Genomic DNA, 7532 nt, shown 5'->3' with positions numbered 1-7532 from the left:
GAACACGTAGGTTATCCTCCCCCCCACCCCAAATGAAGAGGCAGGCGGAGAAGGAAGCTATCGGGGTGCTGATAGGCGAGATCAGAGGGTTAAGGGAGGACGTAAGGGGGGCTATGGAGCAGATGGAAAGTATGAGGAAGGACCTGAGGGAAAGAGATAAGAGATGGGGAAAGGAAGTAAAATAGCTGAGGGGAAAAGTAGAAGAATTGCAGAGGGCGTTGGTGTCGGTAAGGAAGGAAAAAGAGGATAAAATAAAGGAGATGGAAGAAGATATTAGGATGTGGAAGGAAAGGGCGGAAAAAAGGCTAGAGAAGGTGGAGGGTATGTCGGGAATGGAAGCAGTGGACAGGGGGGAGGGTGAGAAACAAGGTATTTAGGAGAAAGTGGAGATTATGATAGAAGAGAAAGTGGGAGAGCGTAGGAATGAAAAGGAGGAGAGAGCGGATAGGGAAAGGATAAGGGCAATGGAGTTGAGAATGGAGAGAAAAGAGAAGGCAGATAGGAGAAATAATATAGTGATAAGAGGATTGAAGCTCAAGAGAGGGGAAGAAAGGGACAGGGTGGAAGCGCTGCTACAGAGCATAGGGTGGATTAAAGGTATGGTAGGGAAAGTTAGGATAAAGGGGAGAAAGGAGAATGAAGTGGCGGTAGTAGAATTAGAGAGCTGTGAAGAAAAATTGGGGGTAATGCGTAACACAAATAGGATATGGGACGATGAGAAGGAGGTGTTGTAGGAAGTGCAGGCGAATTTGTTTCGGGGGAAGTAGGGGGGTGGGAGTAAAGGAGGGTGGAGGAATGTTAAAGGTATTGTACTGGAACGTAGCAGGGATAAAGAAAAAAGATGAGGATTTGTGAAGGTATATTCAGGAATTTGATGTGATTGGACTGGTGGAGACGTGGGTAGAGAGAAGGGAATGGGACAGAATAGAGCGAAAGTTTCCCGGGGGTATAGGTGGAGGCTACAGGAGGCGCTCAAAGTAAAAAGGAAAAGAAAGGGCTAGTTGGCTGTAAAGATAGGAGGCGTGATCTATAAGTTTATGACTGTGTACGATAAAGATGGAATGGGAAGGATTAATGAAAGGGTAGAAAACTTAGAAGGAGAGAGAGATGAGGGTATAGTGGTAATGGGGGTTGAATTTAATGCGAGAATTGGGTGGAAAGGGGGCCTGTACAGGAAGGGGAGAGCTTTGAAAGCAAATTGAAGGAAAGCATAATAAATAAAGAGGGGGAGATTCTAAGAGACTGGATGGTGGATAGAGGGTGCGCAGTGGCGAATAGTATGGTGAAAGGGGACGAAGAGGGAGAATACACTTATGTGAGTAAGAGGGGTGTATCGGTGATAGACTACGTGATTATGAATATGCAAGGGTTTGAGGAGATAGAAAAATTCGCAGTGGAAGGAAGGGTGGAATGAGACCATCAGCCAATGACTTTGTGGATAAAGGGGGAGGCTGGCGAACGACAGTGTGGGGAATAAGGGTCGTTAAGATAGAGGGTGTCATGGACGAGAGAGGCGGTAGGGAAGTATCAGGAGCAATTGGCCAACGTAAGCTTTGAGAAGAGTCTGTGGACAAGATATGGGAGGATCTACAAGAGAAAGTGAAAGATTGTGTGCAAAAGAACGTATTTAGGAAAAAGAAGAAAGGAATGGTAAAGCCGTGGTGGGATAGGGAATGTGAAATGATAAAGAGAAAGGTGAAAAAGAAGTACAGGAAGTAGAAGGAAGGAACCGCGAAAAGGGAGGAGTACGTAGAAATCAGGAAGGAGTTTAGGGCGATGTGTGAGAAGAAAGAGCAGGAAAAAGAAAAAAAAACTCGAAGAGGAGTTGAGAAGTGTTAGGACAGAAGGGGACGTGTGGAAGATAATTAATAGGTTTAGGAAACGTAGGGTGGGAATAAGTGAGAAGATAGGGAGCGAACAATGGAGAGAATTTTTTGAGGATTCATTTCAGGGGTCAGATACTGGAAAGACAGATGAGGTGATTGGAAGAAACAGAGAGTTAGGTGAAGAGGAGCTGAACGACGAGGAGATAGAAAAGCAGATAGGGAAGTTGAAAAAATCAAAGGCAGCAACGATTGACGGGGTAGCCAAACGAAGCGTGGCTGTTTGGCATACAAGTGGTAAGGCAGAGGCTGAAGGGGGTAGTCAAAAAAGTAGGGAGGGGGGAGGGATTCCCAAGAAGGTGGAGAGAGGGGTTTATCGTACCATTGTATAAGAAACGGGATAGGGAGAGTCCAACGCTTTTTGCAATTTTGATCCTGTATATGGAAAGTAAACTAGCGGCCGGTGTGGGGGATGGGGAAGGGATTGTTCGCAGATGATTTTGAGAGAGGTATTGTTGCATGAAAGGGGTGATAAAAGGGCAGTAGCATGGGTGAAGGGGGTGCTGGGTGGGTCCATATCATGTCACATGCGGCAAGTCTCTCTGCGGCGAGTCTCAGCTGCGGCATGTTACATCTGAGGCATGTCACACCTGCGGCATGTTACATCAGGGGCTTGTCACATCTGCGGAATGTCTTATCTGCGGTAAGTCACAACTTCGTTTTGTCACATCTGTGACATGTCAACTCTGCGGCATCTCTATCCAGCGGCTTCTCTCCAGCGCGACATTTCTCACTGTGAAATTGACATTTTTGCGGCATCCCTCACAGGTGAAAATTCTCCCAGTGGCATCTCTCCCTTCCAAAAAATGTTTAATATCCAATTAAAAATGGCTACATTTAGTCAAGTCTCCCTGGACTAATTGTCTTCCCGGTGGCATCTCTACCCCGGAAAATATTTTTGGGTTCATATTAAAATATTAAAACTGCGGGAAGCCTCCCGGAACTAATTGTTATATCTGCGGCACATCCCACCCGCGAAAAGTCTCCCCAGTGGCATCTCTCACCCGTGGAAGAATGTTCAAATCCACATAAAATTGGCAAACTTGTGGCAAGTCTCTCACGACTGATTGTCACTCTCGCGGCATCTCTCGCCCGCGGCAAGTTTCCCCAGCGGCATCTATCCCCCAATAAATATTTGTGTGGTCTTCTAAAAATGGCAAAAGTGCGGCAAGTCTCCCCAGCGGCATCTCTCCCCCAAGAAAATTTTTTTAAAACTTCTAAAAATGGCAAAAGTGCGGCAAGTCTCCTAAGCAGCATCTCTCCCCCAACAAATTTTCTAAGTAGTTTTGAAGATGGCAAAAATTCGGCAAGTCTCTCCAGCGGCATCTCTCCCCTAACAAATTTTTTGGTAGTTTCAAAGATGGCAAAAGTGCGGCAAGTCTCCCCAGTGGCATCTCTTCCCGAAGAAAATTTTTAAGGAACTTCTAAAAATGGCAATAGTGCGGCAAGTCTCTCCAGCGGCATCTCTCCCCCAACAAATTTTCTAAGTAGTTTTGAAGATGGCAAAAATTCGGCAAGTCTCTCCAGCGGCATCTCTCCCCCAAGAAAATTTTTTAAGAACTTCTAAAAATGGCAAAAGTGCGGCAAGTCTCCTAAGCGGCATTTCTCCCCCAACAAATTTTCTAAGTACTTTTGAAGATGGCGAAAATTCGGCCGCTGGGGAGAATTGCCGCTGATGAGAGATGCCGCAAATATGACAATTAATACCGGGAGACTTGCCTCACTTTTTCCAGTTTGATATGGATTGGAAAATTTTTCTCCAATGTGATATGCCGCTGGGGAGTCTTGCCGGGGCGAGAGATGCCGCAGGTGTGACAATCAGTCGTGAGAGACTTGCCACACTTTTTCCACTTTGATGTGGATTTGAACATTCTCCCACGGGTGAGAGATGCCACTGGAGAGACTTTTCGCATGGTGGGAGATGAGGCACATGTGACAATTAGTTCCGGGAGGCTTGCCGCAGTTTTAATATTTTAATATGAACCCGAACATATTTTTCTGGGTAGAAATGCCAACGGGAAGACAATTAGTCCAGGGAGACTTGCCTCAGTTCAGCCATGTTTAATTAGACATTAAACATTTTTTGGAAGGGAGAGATGCCGCTGGGTAGAGATGCCGCAGTTGTGACATGCCGCAGATAAGGCATGCCGTAGATGTGACATGCCTCAGAGGTGACATGTCACAGATATGACATGCCGCAGTTATGACTTACCGCAGATGAGACATTTCGCAGATGTGACAAGCTGAAGATGTGACATGCCGCACATGTGGCATGTCGCAGGTGAGACTTGCCGCAGAGAGACTTGTCGCATGTGACATGATATGGACCCTGTCAATTTCACAGTGAGAAATGCCGCGCGGGAGAGAAGCCGCTGGGTAGAGATGCCGCAGTTGTGACATGCCGCAGATGAGACATGCCGTATATATGACACGTCACAGGGGTGACATGCCACAGATGTGGTATTCCACAGTTGTGACTTACCGCAGATGAGACATTCCACAGATGAGACATTCTGCAGATGTGACAAGCCGCAGATGTGACAAGCCGCAGATGTGACATGCTGCAGGAGAGATATGCTGCAGATGCGACATGCCTCAGATGTGACATTCCGCAGAAGAGACATGCTGCAGATGTGACAGGCCTCAGATGTGACATGCCGCAGGTGAGACTCGCTGCAGAGAGACTTGCCGCATGTAATATGATGAGGACCCGTGTTGGGTTATATAGAGAAGAAGAGAAGGAAGGATAAAGAGGAATGGAGAAGGAAAATTTGTAAATAGGAGAGGAAGTATATGTAAGAGAAATGTAAATATTGTAGATAGTAGTTAAGTATTAAGTGTTAGCCGCGGTGACAGAGGCTGGTAATGCGAGCGGATTAGTTATAAGGTGTGAATGGATGGTACTTTTTAAGACGTAGTTGTGAGAAAATTCTGTAAAAAATGGAAGTGTAAGCAAGTCAATTTTTTAAGGCCAGCAGGCCGAAAAATAAACGTTTATCTATCTATTAAGAAAATTAATTTTCAATTACAAAAGGATTACTTATTACATTTGTTCATTATAAGCGGTTTAACGGATTGCCAGGGATTGAAAAATTAACAATTTTTTATTAGAAGTAATCAAAACTGAAAAGCTTTAATTTTTTCATTTTGAAGCCCATATAAACGTAAAAGCTACCAAATTTTCCAAACATCAATTTAAAAAAGATAGTAATAATCAAAGAAGTTTCTCTTCCATATTAAAAGAAAATTGAATAACAAACTTCCTTTTCTTTCTTCTAAAATTATGATTGCGATATTGTGATACTCGAAAGTTTACTTATAGAATAGTATTAAATAAAATTTTTTATTCTAAATTGCATGAGTTGAAAATGGATTATTATAGACTGACACTATATTTGAATTAAATTTGAAAATTAATAAAACCGTATGATTATTATCAGTATATTTAATTCAAATTATTTTTAACGTTTTAAATTGTTTCTGAAGTTCCAATCTGGCGTTTAATTAAATTTTGTAAATTGTTTAATTTTGAGTAGATTCAGAAACATCTGGAAAAATCAAATATTATTTAATTTTTAACACTTAAACTGCAGTATATATTCAAAAATTATTATTTTATTTTTATTTGCAGCTGTTAAACCTTAAACGTTTCTAATCCAAACTATTTTCATTTATTTATTGTTTAAGTTTCAAACGTGTATTTTAAAATTCTTTAAATTAAAAATGTACGCTCAAGACCTAAAATGAAAAATTTTTAATTCAAGGAATTTTAGAACCACACATTATAAACTAAATGATTTCGTAATTAAAAAATTTTAAACTGAAACTCAACATTCAAAAAAAGTTTGTATCCAAATTATTTCAAAATGCACCAAATCATGTGCTATGAAATTTTTAATATTTCAGATGTTTGGATAAATGTTTTTCCTTAAATTTTTAGGATTAACAGTGAAAAAATAAGTTAACTGCCACGTCCCAGATTTCTCTATTGCCCTGTCCAGTTGCCATCCTGAATCGCAAGAAACTATTTTTTGTGATTTAATATGATTGATCTCATTTGAAGTTTACTGCAATTTTCTCCAAATTTGTTATCATCAGAATATTATTATGGTGCAGTCTCTTACACATATATGATTTGAGAAATTACCGATATGTTGATCAAAGGTCAAAGGCATCTATTAGTTTTGAAATGTAACATCACACGAAAGAGGCTTCAATTACATCATTCCCTCTGGATATTGCACTATCAAATATCTTGTTAATTTCACAGTGGATTAGCTAGACATTACGATGAATTAAAAATAAGTTATTTCTCCATTGGATTGTCAAATATCCAGGTCTCCGACTCATTTCAGTTATTCAAAATAGTCTGAAAAATAGTGTCATGCAATTTTCAGGGTAGCCGTTATAATCACACACAAAAATTCCCGGTCATTTGCCGTTTTTTCCGGTCTGTAAACATTTTCCAAAACTAAAAATTGTTCTTTTGTAAGTACTAAAAACTGAGCTGCGAATCATTTTAAGCAATTTTAAGCTAGAACTAGCAAAAATTGAACGATTGCAGTTTCGTTATGAACTAAACACTTCCTATATTAAAAATTAAATTATTTTAATTAAAAATTTTTAATATTCTTAAAAAGCTTCAAAATTTTATATAAAAATCTTAAAACATTTACACGTTTCCAAAACTAAAAATATTTCTTGAAAAACTTTCAGATTCATTTTTGACGATTTTCTAAGGATTTCAAAATCTTTTTAAACATTCTCTTAAAATTAACTTTTAAAAATAAAAAGTGATTTTTAATTTTTCTATAAATGTTAAAAAAATGTGTTTCATTCTTTTGAAGCATTTCATAATTCTTAGAAAGCTTCTAAATTTTTTGTTCGATATCCGCAAAAATATATATTTTATTTTAAACTAGGCCGTTAGCTTTTTGCACCAAAATTTGCATACGAATAGCCGAATTTGTCAGTCTACGCAGACACTTTTTTGACATTATTTGAAATAATTTCAAACCTAAATTAATTTTGAATCTTTTAAAATCTCCTAAATATCTCTTTAAATCATTCAAATTTTTCCTAGGAATTATAGGTATGCAATTATTATTATGAATTACAATTTAACAATTTCACTTGCAATTTTTGTTCACTTAGAACAATTAAAATTGCAACTTTCAAAGTGTAGGTTTTAATATTTAATTTATAATTAATTTTTTTTAATAAATAATACAATATTTCTTAATATTAAGCAATTGTTATTTTCCTTAATTTTTTAATTTGTTACTAAAACAATATTTTAAATTTAGTAAGAGCCTTTAATCATGGATAAATTATTTCAAAGATGTATTCAAATTGAAAACAGTTTAAAAAATTTTAATCAGTTGTTTATATTTGTTTAACAAGTAAGACTTTCCAATCGAGATAGTTTAATTTTTAACTTTAAAATCCAACAATTCTTAAATTTTAAACTAATTTCAAATCGTCTAGTCAAAGTAATTATTATTCACTTGTTCATCCTTGATGTATAATGAAATTTTGAAAATAATTATGATTTATACCAGGTGTATACATATGAAACCGGTATTTTTTCAAGAAAAAAACACATTTATTTCAAGAGAATGATAACAAATATTTTATTCAAAGTATGCG

Source organism: Belonocnema kinseyi, chromosome 3, assembly GCF_010883055.1.
Source record: "Belonocnema kinseyi isolate 2016_QV_RU_SX_M_011 chromosome 3, B_treatae_v1, whole genome shotgun sequence".
Lineage (NCBI taxonomy): Eukaryota > Metazoa > Arthropoda > Insecta > Hymenoptera > Cynipidae > Belonocnema > Belonocnema kinseyi.
The sequence above is the reverse complement of the archived record's forward strand: the minus strand, read 5'-3'. Positions refer to the sequence as shown.